Below are 16,272 nucleotides of genomic sequence, written 5' to 3'. Positions count from 1 at the left end.
AGGCGAAGCTTATTGTCTCCACTTCTCCACTTCCTCGGTCTTGCATGAGTACAGCGCCCAACCCCTTGTCGCTGGCGTCCGTGATGAGTATGGTGGCGCCTTGCGGGTCGTAACCCTTGAGAGGCATTGCTTCTAGGATCCCTTTTTTGATGACTTCAAATTCCGCTTGGGCTTCCGGTGTCCATTGGAACACCGTGCTTTCTCTGGTCAGCCTCCTCAAGTTATAGGTCTTGGATGCGAATTGTACCACGAATTTACTGTAGTACTCCGCCATCCCCAGGAAGGACCTGACCTCCTCCTTGTTCTTGGGGGCTGGAGCTTCAACGATGGCTTTCACGTTTTCCATCTTGGGGGTGACCCCTTGTTGCCCTATTTCGTGGCCTAAATAGGTCACCGATTGCATTCCCAACCGGCATTTCGACCATTCCGCCGTGAGACCTTTAGCTTCCAGCGTCCGTAACACCTTTTCCAGTGTCCGGTCATGGTCCCTCCTATCTCTGCCCATCACCAGTATATCGTCCTGGAAGTACTGCACGTCCTTGCAGTCTCTGAACAGCTGGTGCATCATCTTCTGGAAAACGGCCGCCGCCGAGGCCAGCCCGAACGGCATGCGACAGAATCTGTAACACCCAAACGGGGTAATGAACGATGTGAGACTTTTGCTGTCCGGGTGTAGGGCTACCTGGTGGTAAGCTGATGTAAGGTCGATGGTGGAGTACCACTGGACTCCTCTGGTTCGTGCCAGCATCTCCTCTATCTTGGGAAGGGGAAATTTCTCCACCACTATGTTCTTATTGAGTTCTCTCAAGTCTACGCAGAGCCTGACCTTCCCGTTGGGTTTCATCACGACCACCAACGGCGCCAACCATTCGGCACAGGTTATGGGTTCTATGATGCCCTTCTTCTCCAGGTCTTGGAGTTCCGTCTGGACAGCTTCCCTTACTGCAATGGGCACATTCCTTACTTTGTGTGCTACTGGTGTGGCTCCTTCCTTCAGTACTATTTTGTGTTGAAATTTCTCCATTTTTCCTACTGCGCCCCCAAACACTCTCGGGTATTTTTCTTTCCATCTGTCTGTGTCCAGCCATTCCACCTGGTCTGTGAGCAGGATCTGTTCCTTCCCTCCTGGGTCGAGTTTTATGCCCAGGTCGCCCTGGTCCAACCATCCCAGGACGGAGGGTCCTTTCTCGGCCACGTACAGCTTGCACCACGCCGCACGGCCTCTGAATTCGAACAACAGACGTCGGAACCCTAGCATGGGGATGCGATCACCATTGTATGTTACCGGTCGTATGTCTAGTTTCTCCAGCCCAGGGCCCAACTTGGGTTGGAATTGTTCTACCCACACTGCACGCTGTACGATGGTGAATGGGGATCCGGTGTCTGCCACAACTGAGATGGTTATGCCGCCCATGGACATCTCCAGGACCGGTTTGGTTGATCTCTTGGCATCCACGCTCAGTACCTGATCATATATGCACAGTACGGTGACCACCTCCTCCTCCGTGGCGTCTTCCGGGTCTTCCGCGCTTTGGTCCATGTATTTCACCACTCCTTTCTGTTGTTTCTTCCGACACACCTTCTCGTAGTGGCCCATGATACCGCAGTGCATGCATTTGGCTCTGAAGGCCGGGCAACGTCTGTCGTGGGCTTCGTGGGACCAACTTCCACACCTGTAGCACGTTTTCTTGCTTTCACCGTCCGCTTGTTTCCCTTGCCATCTGCTGGTCCCTTTGGTTGTGGGAGGCTTGGGTTTCTGGTCCCTGCGGTGATCTCCCTCCTGTATCCTGTTCACCATGGTTGGGGTGCCTGTGTCTTTTCTGGTAGCATCGGCGCACCTCTTTGAGAGTTCCGCCCTCTTCACTATGACCATTACTTCCTTGAGTGTGGTGTCCCCACTCGCCCACAGCTTGTCTTGCACGTTTGTACTGGTGGTGTGCATGATCACCTGATCTTTTATAAATTCGTCTTCCCACAGTGCGTACCTGCACGGGGCTGCTAGCTTCCTCAGTGCTGCTACATACTCTTCGATGGATTCTCCCACCTTTTGTTTCCTTTGCTGGAAATTGTATCTGTCTACCGAAACACAGACGGTGGGGCGGTACCGCTCATCCAGGTCCTCCACCGCGTGCGCATACACATCATCGTCTGTGTCTTCTCTCTTCGTGGGCACTAGGCTCTTGTATATTCTCAGACCTTCAGGCCCTAGATTTAGTAGCAGGATGCGTTTTTTCCTCTGGGGCGTGAATTTCTCTTCGTTCTCGTCCTCCAAAACCCCTATGAAATTGTCTATGTATTCCTTCCAGTCCTCCCATTTCATCATTGGTTCACCGGGTTTCGTTAGGAATTGCACCGGTGCAATCGCATACCCTGCCGGGGTACTCATCTTTGCTTCCTTGGCGCTTGTTTCGTCGGTGGCTTTACTCGGGGGGCTGCCTGGGGTGTTGTCGTTGTTTCTTGTGTGCTTGATCCTCTGGGGGCTCTTGTCACTGGACCCCACTCCCTCCTCTTTGGTAGCCAGTGCAGCGTTTTCTGTGCTTGATTACGTGCGAGGGCAGCTCGTGTGCTTTTGTTGGTTGTGGACGGCGTCGTCTCTGTGGCCTGTTTGTGGTTTGGTTATTGTACCGTGGCACTGCCACGCTCCTCGGGTGCTCTGTGCTTGGGGTCGATCTCCGCAGTTGGCTGGGGCGTATCTCGTGGCTTCCCCCTTCCAGGCGGCCTGTGCGGTGTTTTGTTTGGGCTTGATGGCCTGGTAGCGTGTCTTCCTTCGACTCGTGGGGCCACGTGGAGTGTTGCCCTCTACTGCGCTTCCCCGTCGGTCCGGTTCGCGTCCCGACCTCGTCGCCACTGTAACGTTAGTGAATGAGCACTCGGAACAAGTGTTATCTTTCCGCTATGTTTATTGGCACAACAGTTGAGCAGTTACACCAAGGAGCGCCGGCCACCTCTGTCTGTACGCTCGCTGCCGCGCACTCCTCACTCCCCGCTCCGCGCTTACTCCTGCGCGCGCATCCTAGCGTCAACGTGCGTACCCGCGTCACGTCACGTGACGCGCTAACAACTAGACCGCTACAACTTCCTGGAATAATTCAAGCCATTTCTTGACCCTTACACTCACACTTACACCTGGCACTCACATGAGGTCAACTTTGTAAATATGTATTTTATACCTGTATTAACCAAACGCTGGCACCTTTAATTTTTGCAATGTATATATGCAACTTGTTAGCGTTGAAACTATAGATATGTAACTTGTTACCGTGTTTAGTCTATCTTGTGTACCTTTTGTAACTTACCTGGTTCTTTTGTAAAATGCTCGGACACATTTGGGTAAAGTTCGCGCTCTATAAAACTGCATTACAAAATGGAATTGCCACCAAAAAAGCACACTATTAGCCAGGAAATGTCACACAATAGCAAACTGAAATCTTTGCAGCCCTGGATTTGGATGAACAGGCTACAGCAAAGAAAACGTACAGAGTATTGTTAACTACGAGGAGCGGTGTTTAGTGTAAGTCGTCCTTTAACTCGTTTATCACGTGATATGAGTCGTTGCTATGGACGCCGAAGGAATCCTAGCCTGTAGTTGACAACTAGACGCTGCAGCGTAGCTCTGGGTATCCCAGCTCGCGGACGGTGAATATATTCTCTACGTATGACGTATCGAACGAGGACGCGACGTACAGTCACGTGGTATTGTGTCGGTAGGAAGGGTTAATGCTCCAATTAGAGCATGCTCAGTGTGTTTTTTGAGGCACTGTCTCGCGGAGAACTACATTTGTTGTTACACCGGAAGTGGACTGAGCCAGGAGGAGGAGGAGGTAGGGGTGCTGTTCAGAGAGAGGCTCTGGCGGGAGAGCAGGGGGACAGGAAGTGTGGAGAGACGGAGTCTCAGGACGGAAGCAGCTGAGCAGGAGACACTCACACAGAAGCAGATTTCAGCACAGGTACCAGGAGGGGGAAGGAGAGCTCATCAACTGACAGAACACTTGCAGAGAGGCAGAATAACAACAGTGCCACGAGACAGACACAGGGGTCAATATGCAGATTATGACAAGAGCAAAGCAAGCTGCCCCATGTCATGTGTATAGCTCTTCTACGTTTTTGCCCTCTGTGTTCTCGTTTCTGTAGTCCATCACTTATGATGAGAATGCAAACTAAAATGACCAGAGTGCAAAGAATAAAACACTACTGGGTGAGCTACTAGCACCTTACTATGGGCAACTTGAACCTGTGGTGAAAGTGTCAGCAATTGGGTGATATTAGTGATCCACAGCATAACTGTCATCTCTCCATGTACACGAGAAAGAATCTAGATTGCGTTTTAATGTTAGGGAAAACACAAGCTACACAGAGTGGAACCACATTATAAGCTGGGAAATGCCATACAAGTTAAATTAAGTAACAGTTGTCCATGTACTGACGATATGAATCGCCCAACTTTTTCCGCCTCCCCTACTCTTTCCACCTCACCTTCTTGTCTCTTTCTCGCTACCTTGCTTTGCTCTCATTGTGCACCAACCTCCTCTCTTCACCTCACCCATCTCTCTCCCTCCCCTCTGCCTTAGAGACCACTCCTATTCTCATCTTCACTTAACCATCTTTCCTTTCTTCCCCACTGTCCTCCATCTTTCTACTTCCCCTCCTTCTAACTTGCCTACCCATCACTGTCCCCTCTCCCTGCTTCACACACCTCTCTCCTCCTTATCCTCTCTCCACCTCATCCTCCTGTCTCTACACCTCTGTGTCTTCTGTCAGCATCACCTTCACTGCTGCTCAAAATTGGGCAGCGATTTGGTGTATGTAAAGGAAGTTTGAACTGCCACCATACAAGTATGTGTGGATGTACTTGTGTATGTGTAATTTGAACTTGCACTCCTGCTGCCCAGGATGTGTTTTTCACTGGTAGCTCTAAATAACTGTACAGTGGCAGCATCATGGCCTGGATTATATAGTGTGCTTATGAGCATGCACAAGATTTACAAAGACGTGGGATCCATGTGTATTTTAAATAGATAGTAAGAAGCTGTGCAACTTTTTAACGTTGAGAATAGTGTCTACTACTGTACATTTACTCCAAATAAGAGTTATAAGAACTGGAAGAGCAGTCATAGTTGGCAACCTGAGGAGAATCAACCAAACATCAAACGTAGGCCTGTTTCTACTCTTAGCTTCCCACTGTGCCAAGTTTGTAGTTTCTGTGATTGACTAGTGGGTTTCTCATTTGGTGGCTGTTTTCTCAAAGAATATTTGGTTGTCAGTTTCTTGAGAAGAATGCATTTTAAGGGGAACAAATACAATTGTACTGCTAATGTGAGTGCCTCAGATCTGACCTCTCTACTAAATTGCAAATGAAATGTACCTGCCTCTTTCACGTTCTCTTCCTCTTTCCCACTAGTCTCTCCTAGTCCCTTCACCCTCTCTTTCTTTCTCAATCACTCTTCTGCCTGTCTCTTTTTTGTTCTACCAATCTCCTAAAGTCTCTTCATCTTCCTTTTCTGGTCTCTCTCTCTCTCACTAGTGATCATTTGCTCAATACCCTTCACTCTCACCACCTTTCTTTCTCATCCTATTCATCCTTCAATATCTTCATCCTCACCCACTTCCACACTCCTATCCCTTTACTCACCTCTCTTCGCCTCCACTCTCAGTACATGCTTACCCATTGCCCTACACCCAACAAATTCTTTGCTTATCATTCTTCTTCTCCATCCTCCTACTTCCTCAGACTCCTCTTCCATCTTCCTGCATCCATCTCTTTCAACATCTTCATTTCCTTCTCTACTTTGACACTCTTGACTCTCCTTATTAACCTTCTCTGTTATGATATTTCCTCTTTTCCGTTCTCTCAGCCCTTTACTCGTATTTTATCAACCTCTTTCCTTACCATTATTTTTTTAGGTCTCGCCTGACCCAGCGCATGCGCTGATCTGGCGAGACTTATTGAGAGGGCTCCAAAAAGTGCTACCAGGCAAGCCTAGAGCTACAGTGCATGTGCACGGGCGCGCCGCGCTTTACCGCGATTACTTTCATTTTCGCGGTTGCATGGCCACTTTGATGTTTAATCGCGATCACTTTTGCGGCCGCACGGCCGCTTGGCATAGCCAATAGGTCTCGCTTTTGGGACCTTATAAGTATTTAGTTATGCAACTGTTGCATGGCTAAACACTTATAAGGTCCCAAAGGCGAGATCTATTGGCTATGCCAATGCTTGTCTTATTCCTTACCCTCAAATTTTCTATCCTCACTCTCTCCTCTAATCACTCTCCATCTCTGATCTTGTCCAGATTATAGAATGTTTGATCATGTTCACTATGCATTAGCACCACAGTTATGAAAACTATGGCCCTGTATTTTTCAGGACTTCTGATGAAAGGACCCAACCATGTCCACAGTTTCTACTTAGTCAGTAGCTAATAGCATTTACTGGTCTAAGTGAGTTATTCACTGTACCTTTCAAAATGCTCCAAAACATCACAATTATTGAAAGCTCAAATAAGTATGTTTATTCAGATTTCCTAGCAGCTCATAATTGTTATATGGATGACAGAATATAAAAGTTATTTACAGTGCTTTTTGCCCTTCTTTTGTGTCAAAAGGCTGAGTAAGAAAATTTGAACTTGTGAAGCCACAAATTGTAGGAACATTTCATTAGTAAGTTCATTAGTCCACTATAATATTTTATCAGTTTAGGAACTGTTACAGCAGCACTTTCTAGCTACTCATGTAAACAAAAGATACAACGTTTTGGGAAAGCATTATTGCCCCAAAGTGTGGTGTCTGTGTCTAAAGTTCCCTCAAATATTATTAGCATACTCGGGATATTGGGAGTAGGCAGGACAACGACAGCATGTGTTGCATTGCACATTGGCAGCATGTGTTGGCAGTCCTGCCACAAGAAAGCTTTCATGAACAGCACTGGAGGCTATCTGTTCACTTTACACAAAATCAAAATGTGACATAGGCAGAACGTCTTCTACATATATAGCCACGGGTCAAGCAATTCCTCTCATGAACTTATGATGCTGTTCCCAGCATAACTTGTCTATAGCTGGATGAATGGACATATGGTATCTGTAGCTAGGATGCCAGGATTGGTATGTGGTATTTTTTTTTAATTTTAATATTATTTGCGTATTGGACTACAGGACTGCATTCAAGGAAGCCGGTCCGGATTTAGGGAGGCCAGTGATTAAAGTGTTGCCATAGTTGATTTATGTGAAATCCATATCTTGAATTTGTTTCTTTAGGTCAGATCTGGGGAGAAAGTCTGAGGTTTAATTTAAGTGCAGTTGGTCTTTCTGTTACCTTGGCATGGGTTTCCAGGTTAAGTTGAGTCAAGGGTAAAGTTCAGGGTAAAGTTCAGGCTGAGGTGAAAACCTTTTTATTCAGGTGGTCTACCCAGTCAGTTGGCACTTTGGTAGTAAGGATAAGACATTTATATTTGTGAGAATTTCGTTTTGATGTGTTTAACCGAAGCCTGAATTTCGGAGATGCAACTGGTATGTGTCTGATATAATCATATATGCAAATGTCAAATTTGGTGCAAAATGTAGGCAGCCAGCGTATGACCACTATGTACTGGGAAAAAAAATCAGCCAAGCACACCATTTTTAAATCTAATAAATCATTTATTTGTTTTAGTTCACTTGATCTCACACCAGTCATTGAATACATTTGTTACATCTTTATTGTGAAATATCATGTCTAACTAGTAGATACAGACAGACACAGACCATGGACCTCATAATGTTTTATATTAAAAAGTAGAAATATATATGTTTAGTATTATCTCTGGTTTGTGATGTAGCACAAGATCTGTTGCAACAACAACAAGTTAGTAAGAATGAGAATAACCAAAGGTTCATAAATGAAATTCATCACTGTTCTTCATCTTTGCATTAGTTAAGATAGCCAGAGAGCTGACTGTGTTGTTGACAATCTACAAGAAAAGGCCTGTAGGGCAACTAAATACTGAGAAATTTAAACTAATTGGCCTTTCCAGGAGTATCATTAAGGTTGTCTGAATTCACCAGTATTGAGACTCAGCAGAATGAGTACTTTATTTACTCAAGCATCTTGCTTGTTTGTTCGAGCAGCACCACCTAAGGGCATGCATGATGCGCAGTGACTGTCTGTGCCACATGTATGAGAACAGTTAGACTTTTAAACCTGGCATTTGAACTTTAGGGTAGCAGTGTCTTGACTGAGCTTGACTAAAATGATAAAGTTACTTATTTTTGTTTTTACATCGTGACTTAGTCACTATTAGCAGGCAGGCCACTACCACACAGCCAGAGCTTGTTGGGTCTAGAACAGGGTGGATGGATGGATTATGAAGAAAGCGGAAGTTTGCTTCTCTGGTTATTGATTATATTTATCGGCCAGCATTTATTCCGCATGAATAATAGTGCTGCTCCTTTCAGTAGTGTGCATTCAGATTCCGGCGACAGGGCAATTGAGGGCTGTAATTTCTACTTTAAAGGGCACATGCACAGTGAACAGGTGCAGAGCTAATTGCCAACGGCCAATAGAGTTTCTTGAAAATCTCTAGTCACAGATGTGTGTTGGTTCTCCACTCAGGTGACTGGGACAGCGATAGAGAGCAAAGAAAAAAAGATCACTATTAGTGGAATAGCATAGGATTGATGAAGTGGTGGTATGTGATCTCCTGGTGGGTCTGGGGCAGGATAGCCTTTTGTCTTCTCTAATGTATTTGGTCACAAATGGAAAGCGGTTTAATGATGTGTTAAATACAACCATGTTTCATCAGCCATTCATCTTGTTGAGGCATGTACTGTACGAGAGAAGGTTAAAGTAAAAGAGAGAAAGAGTACCAAAATCAGTTGAGACTCCATTAAACATGACGAGTTATCGTTGATGAGATATGTTTGATTTTGCTCATGCTGGTGTTAAACTGAATTTCTTACATTTTTTGTTGATGCAGTGGCAAAGTGGGGAATTAGGCTAAATGAGCAATGTGCATTCTGCCTCTGTTGTGTTAATTTTCTCCCTGGTGGTATGGCCACTCACTCGATACGTTCTTTGGTGCACTAGCTTACTGAGCAATGTACAGGGTCAAAGACATTGAACAGGGGTACATGAGAATGTTTCACGCTTATTACTGAGTGTCCGTATTTAGGGCCTAATTTCAGAAATATTTTTTATGTGGCTAGGTGCCATTGGATGCTGTGAGCGTAGCAAATAATCGCTCTAGTTTTCCTCCAACAATTTCGCTAATGGTATCCCAATCTTGTCCCCTGAGATATAGGCCCTGTGCTTCAGTTGTAGAAGGGAAGTTTCTTCTCTATCAGTGTATGCCACTCTCAACTGCCGATTGAGTGCAAGCAACGTCCTTCGCTTGGATATGGAGGGATGGGCTTTATATTGGATCTCTGCCTCCCTTAATTCATATTTAAATTTTTGAATTTCCATTGACCTAAGTTTATTCTGGTGTGCTGAAAATGCAATTCATTTCTCATGAATAACCACTTTCAATGCATCCGAAATCCCCTGTTTCCCCACCTCACCATTGTCATTATCTTCAATATAGTTCTGTAGATGTTGCTCCAATTCCTTTTGAAGTATTGGGTCCCTCAGGGTAGCAGGGTTCATCCTCCACAGTCCACTGGTCTTTGTGTATTCTATATGAAGATCAGCGCAGATGGGTGAATGATCTGAGACTGTTTCAATGTCTGCTGTGGTCACTGAGGCAAGAGGATTACTTAACGATGTATAATCAATTTGTGGATGCGTATGCTGTGCATGGGAATAGTATGTATAATCTTTGTCTTTGATGTGCATATCTCTCCACACATCCTGAAGCTGTGGCCGTCTGTGCTTTCCTTAAGGCCATGGAAATCTCCCATATAATTCGTGCTTTTATTAGATCTATCTTTCTCTCCCTCTCTCTCTTTGACTCCTAGCCAGCTTTGAAATCTGTGCTGGCCGCCACTGGTGCCTGTACCTCTAGTTTACCCACGTCCTGGTCTAGGTCCATTATCGTCTCAGTCTTTAAGAAAGGCGCTAGAGATGACCCGCAATGCTATAGATCAATTTCCCTTATTGACTTAGTGGTGAAGGTAATGAGTTGTGATTCTCACGAGGTTATCCTCTTGGCTGAACCAAAATAACATGATCTCCTCCCTGCAGTGTGGGTTCAGGCCTGGGAAGAGCACGCTAGATCAGTACCTGAATCTGCAGTTAGTTATTGGGAAATACACTCACGCTAAAAAAGGTAGGTTACATCTAGCCTTTATGGATTTTCCATCAGCATTTGACAGGGTCATCGGGGAGCAGTTATGGCTAATCCTTATTAGCATGGGTATAGAAAGCAATATTGTGAACTTTTTGCATTACCTCAATGTGGATTTGGCCACTGTGCTGTGAAATGATCAGACTAGGAACCTCTTCCCCGCCCTTTAGGGCATGTAGGGGGGTCAGACAAGGTTGTATTTTAGTCCGCTTCAATTTAAACTCTTCATTAATAACCTTGGCCCCACACTGACTGCAGCCTGTAAATACATTCATGCCATGTTGCTAGCAAGGACTATGGTGGGTCTCCTGCTGCTCCTTAATTTCTTTGTGGGCTTCATGAACACCTCAGATCTGGCTACCAGCTACACTAAATACCTTATTATGGAGATAGGACCTAAAAGTAAGGGCTGTAAGAAATGTCTTATTGAGGGAACTGAAATCAACAGGGTGAATATCTTCTCCTATCTGGGGTTCTTATTTGATGACGGAGGTAGCTGGTTCCCACTCAGAAAGGCAAAAAGACATGTTATTGCCAGATCAGTTGCATCGTTTTTAGGTCTAGCCTGGCGAAAGCAGCGCATGCGCTGCTCTCTGCCATGGAGAGGACCTTTTGTAATCGATTCAGCCAAAGCTGAATGAACGCGCGTCCAGATTGACAAACATGGCTGCTCCGCCGCCCGCAAAGCTAAAACATGCACGTGTAGGGACAAATAAATGCACACACATGTGGACAGCCCTATGCCATCTTTGTGCACACGCATTTTTTTTGTCCGCACGCGTGCTTTTGCTTTTTCTCCCTCCCCCTGTCGGCCCTCTGCACCCTTACCACAAGTCCTGCGAGGGAGGTATGGGGCTGCACACAGTGTGTGCACATGTGGCATGCCGTGGTACAATAACCTCCTGCACGAGGGACAGCAACATGTATCCCCCAGTCACTCCCTGCACACTTTAAGTATTGCACACTTTAAGTATTATGCACACGGTGTGTATATGTGCATAATAAAATTCGAATGAGAGGCGCCTGCAACTGGATCTGCGAAGTGTGTGAGGGCTTGCACACTGTATGTCTGCGCACGCGCGTGTGGTGCTACCCCATCCCTGTGCACATTCATGCTATACCATGGTTTTCCCCCCACGATAGCAAAGAGCGTCCTGTTCAGAACACTATATGAGGGGCACACTTGTTTACCTGTGCCATGTCGGTGGTGGACATTAAACGCACGCCACAGCAGGTCCCGGTGAGGTCACTTCTCTCACGCACACTGGCTGCGAGTCTGGCAAAGCGTTCACATTTCTGTCACAGGCCTGGCCTTGGCCTGTATAGACCGTTGAACACCTAATATATTATGAGGCCCACCTCCTGCTCTTCTCAGGGACTACCTGCATTACCAGGGCTTTCCCTGCAGTCCGTGCTGGGCAAAGGGCCTGTGTTATGGGGCTTGCATTCCGTGTAACAAAAGGAAAGCAAGTACTTCCGGGGCTTCTGTGCACCACACGGGCCTGGTACTTCTTCATGTCATACCCCGCATTCCATGGTGCTAATATAAATAAATGCAGTCTCCCCCCCCCCCCCCCCCCCTCATTCCTTACTGACAGGGGCATCCATCCCAGTTGATGCAAGGGACCTGCTTACTACCCACGGCTCCCTGCATTCCGAGTAACTACTGTCTGGGAATTCCGGGCGTACCATGTAACACAAGGGGCATACCTACAGGTGAAGACACATACAGGGCCCCCATATATTGTCTGGGGTCTTCTCCTGCTCTAAGTGTACTTGCTTCAAGGAACCTACGTACTTTGCAAGACTACACTAACATTCCAGTGAGCCACTACTATATGGGGTTTCACTCAAAGGGCCTAAATACGGTCCTGTGTTTCCTTGCATTACAAGTAGCACAAGAAACAACGTTCAAAGGGGGCACCCTACTTCCCTGAAACTGAAGCCGCCATTCCCAGCCAAAGGCGTCCTTTTGCGTTCCCGGTAACACAATGGGCGTATATGGTACCTGGGCTCTTCGCCTACACTTCCTCTAACACCTGAAGTCGACTCGTAATACTGCACAACATTCTAGGAAATACAAGGGACAGCTACCACCAAGGGCTTCTTACGTTTCAAGTCTTGCCTTTGATTAAGTTAAAGCCATGCTTTGCTAATAGTATTGTATAGCAAAGCAAATCTCTTTAACTTAATTTAAGGCAAGACCTATTGCATTTTTAATGCTTGTTCTATTTTGTGAGCCGATTGGGTGCTAAACCTGTGAATGCTTTGATCAAGGTCTACCAAGCTAGATGTATTTCTCTGGCGAATTAAATGAGTGACTTATGGGCTTACAACAATGTCAGGGAATTGCAGATGGTAGAGAACACATTTCTTAGATGTCTCCTTTCCCTTTCCGTCCCACTGTCCACTTCACCATATATAATGAATGAACAACAGGGTGATGGGTGCATTTTGGAGCTTTTAGCCATACGCCCCTTATTAATTTTAATACGATCTAGATAATCCCTGAATTTGAATTTAACCGGACAATCATTAGGGATTGCTTGACCCTGGATAAGTTAACTCTATCCCATGGCTAAATTATATTAATTCTGCAGTGGAGAAGCTGGGACGATCAGAGCTATTCATATCTCCAGAAGGGATCAGAAAGGAGGATCTGCAATCGTTATGTCATAGTTTTCGTTTAACCCAAAGGAATGCCTCACCTTTCGTCATGACCATGCACCCCACTTCTAGAACTGGTTAGTGCTCATACATAAACTAGAAAGTATGCACTCACATTTGTTGATGCCTCAAAACCGGTCCCAGGATGCTTGTTTCCAGGCCAGGGAGGACAAGGCTTGGCAGTTCTGGCTGGACTGTTCCCATGAGGCGCAGGGTCAAAACTGATTTGAATATGGCTGGGTCTAAACTGGGCTGGCATGGTGAGCAAAAGAACGATGGATTTAACTCAGATTTATTGCCTGGAGGTGAATGTCTGATTTGCTCTTCATTCCATCCATCATCTGTGTATCTTTTGCGCTCACAATCACAACACACTGAAGCTGTCATGTGGGCATATTTCCTCACTCTTGACTTCCTACATCACGATAGGGCACAAGGTCAAAAAGACTGGAAATTCTCAAAATTTAGCTGTCACATCTATGACATGTTCAATTTAGCTTGAGTTACAAATATATAGAATATCATGTGCCCATAGTTTTAGAATTGCCTTTTGCGAACTGTGCTTTTCTCTCACAATGCAGCCCAGCAGCCCTTTGACAAGGGCCAGTTGAAGTGGTGAGAGGGAGTCATGTCTGTTGTCTCTGATAATTGTTATTTAATCAAATGAAATGTTGTTAGTTAGAACAGCACAATCCTGGATTTTCTGTAATTGTCCAGACTTTCAGCCTTCAGTGTCAGAGTTAATCAGCCATGGCCTTTTCGCCTTTATATATTACATGATGAACTACACTCCAGTAAGTTTTCAATTACAAACTACACCCACAACCAACCAACACTTGAAATCCACAAACCCATAATATGATCGCTTTAGAGGTATGAGGATGGACCCGTTTAACGTCAATGCTCAGAAGCTGTAACCCTTAGGAAGGATTTATGATGTATAAAATTGGAAGCAATTTTAACATCTGTCTGATCATCCAACTGAACGTGGTAACCAAGTGGGTAACACTAAAACCAGTGGTTGATGGACGATTAAAGTAAAGTTTACTCATAGAGTGAAAAACTTTACTTTTGTATCATTTCACATTGTACATAGACTGGATATTTTATGTGACTGACCAAGGCCAGCTGCTGTGTTAGGTAAGCCAAATAAGATGTGCTTTGCTACCACGTTCCTATTGCAGCTTTGTGAGAAAGAGCAGTGCATAATTGATAATTTTCTTTATCTCAATTAACGACCTATGAACTACTTGAGTTTGATTGGTTTAGTTGGGATGAAAAATCCTTACGTTTGAAATTTTACTACTTCAGTTGTTCCTTTTCCCTGGCCAAGGGTGACATTGTGTCTGTACTTTGGATACTTCACAAAGAGAAGTCATGGGGACGAACTGGAAGCGTGCTTGGTGGCTGTTGATTTGTGCGTTCGATTTCCAGTAAATTGAGGGCGTAGATGAATAGCATAAAATCACTTTGAAAGCAGTTTGTTCCCAAATTCATCTATAACGCAAACCTCCGCTTTCCGGGCAACTGTCAGAATTCTGTGTTTGCATTGCAAGAGTCAATCTGCATCGTTATTGACTAGCAGTTTGTGCTTTGTGGTAGCCATATTTTGAAAAGTAGATTACCGTACCGCCGCCTCATACTCTAGTGTGTAGTGTGCATAGCCGTTGTTGTTTTATCCACCTTCCAAGAATGTTTATCAAGCCTTGTCTCTATGTGTTCAACTTTGCAGGTGATTTCTAATTTGAAGCTAGTTCCTTAGGTGTCTGCAGTTAACAGAGCAAACATCTACTTCTTTGCCTCAGCTGCCGGTCTCCACTAACTTTTCCTCGACTTCTAATGCGATATGCTGAATTTAGTCTGCTGCTTTTTTCACTTCACTGTAATTTTTGAGTCATTCCCTAGGTTTTCCAAATGGAAAAACTGGACATATGAGAGGGAGTTATTTTTAAAATAAGTTCTTATAAGGTGTTATACAGCTACCATTATAATTAGCAGAACCTGCCATACATGTAGGTCTGGGTATATAATATACATTTCATTATGGAGCCCTCCTGTTCTTTGGTGTGAAATGATGGCACCAAACACCTGTAGTTCTTTATCATTGCAGCACCTTCTCAGCTCACTGGGTCAGACATTCTCCCCTCTTCACCAGAACCTCCCCCAATGATGGGAACTAAATCCATCCTGCTCTTGAATTCTAACTTTTCAGAATTCAAAGCGTGCACAGAGACTCAAGTGCCAATTAATCCACAATGCAGTTACTGTCTGTAATCCAGGTACGTCCTGCTGAACTCCAACTACCTGACCAAACTAATAACTGAGGTCGTAAAAAACTGTGAAACACCCTTATGAGATTCAATGCGAGGTACTTAGGGGGGAAGAAGAGTAAATTGATCTGCTTGGAGTGATTGATCCAACCACCATGGCCTGGTTTGCTGCAACATGCCGAGCACATGCAGGAGTGGTCTCCAGGAGCTAGGCACCAGGGCGGTACCATCACCACAAAATGGTACTTGTGTGCCTCTGCCACAGCAGTGAGCTGCAGGAAAGTTGAGAGGATGAGGGTAGGATGCAAGAGACTTGTCTTTTTCAACTGATGATGGAGTAAGCCAGCAGGAGTGGCGGCAGAGAAATTGACACATGGAGATAGTTTCTAAGTTTGTTTCCAATTATGGATTTATGATCCGGTAATGTAGCTGCGTATCGGAGAACTTCTAGAATACCGCCATCTTTGCGGGTGGAATATTGACACACCTGAAGAGGAGCTTATATTTGTATCCTCAATCTAAGTGGTACCTACTTTAGAATTACTGCAACAACTCTCACATGATACAACTGATGTTTAATTTTTAATATTTTATTTGTGGTCTTTAAAGATGTGGGCCCTCACTTAAGGGGTAACGGAGCTTTGTGTGAATGAATTGTAAGGTACAGCTAACATCCAGTTTGTATGGCATGGAAAAACTACCATGTGTACCAAGGAAGGGCATAGTAAAAATTGGGTAACATTTACATAGCATTCGCAAGGTGTTAATGGGTATGCATGCAAATCAGATCATTGGGCATAGGGTGTTGTTTATTTGGCTCCAGTGCATATTGCAAGAGCAAGTGTTTCCTAGGTTCGTTTTTTACATTTTCTCCTTGAGAAAATGTCTGACGGCATCCTACACCTTCATGTACCTTTTTGTCAAACTTTCCCTCTGCTACAGTAGGACTAAAGTTAGTATTATGATGAAACGGCATGTATGGTGATGGGTAGGATGTTGGCAACAATTCTGCTGTCATTCTGTGCAAAACCTTAATTAAGAGTATGACCACCTCACTCACATGTAGATTCTCGGTCCTGT

The 16,272-nt window shown here is 45.0% G+C and overlaps 1 protein-coding gene across 5 annotated transcripts in view; it reads left to right on the top strand.

Annotated features, from left to right (window-relative positions):
- Positions 1 to 3,711: 3,711 nt before the first annotated feature.
- Positions 3,712 to 16,272, top strand: part of ZNF407 (zinc finger protein 407) — a 1,626,307-nt gene continuing 1,613,746 nt past the window's right edge. For 2 of the 5 annotated variants that reach the window (XM_085606954.1, XM_085606958.1), the window contains exon 1: positions 3,853 to 3,947. The gene's annotated coding sequence lies outside the window, so the exon portion shown is untranslated. Of the gene's footprint in view, positions 3,948 to 16,272 lie in introns of all 5 variants that reach the window. The other 3 variants (XM_085606953.1, XM_085606956.1, XM_085606959.1) reach the window with 3 other exon arrangements.

The sequence above is a fragment of the Triturus cristatus genome, chromosome 5_2, assembly GCF_964204655.1.
Source record: "Triturus cristatus chromosome 5_2, aTriCri1.1, whole genome shotgun sequence".
NCBI classification, from domain to species: domain Eukaryota; kingdom Metazoa; phylum Chordata; class Amphibia; order Caudata; family Salamandridae; genus Triturus; species Triturus cristatus.
This window is presented reverse-complemented; position numbering and strand designations above follow the sequence as displayed.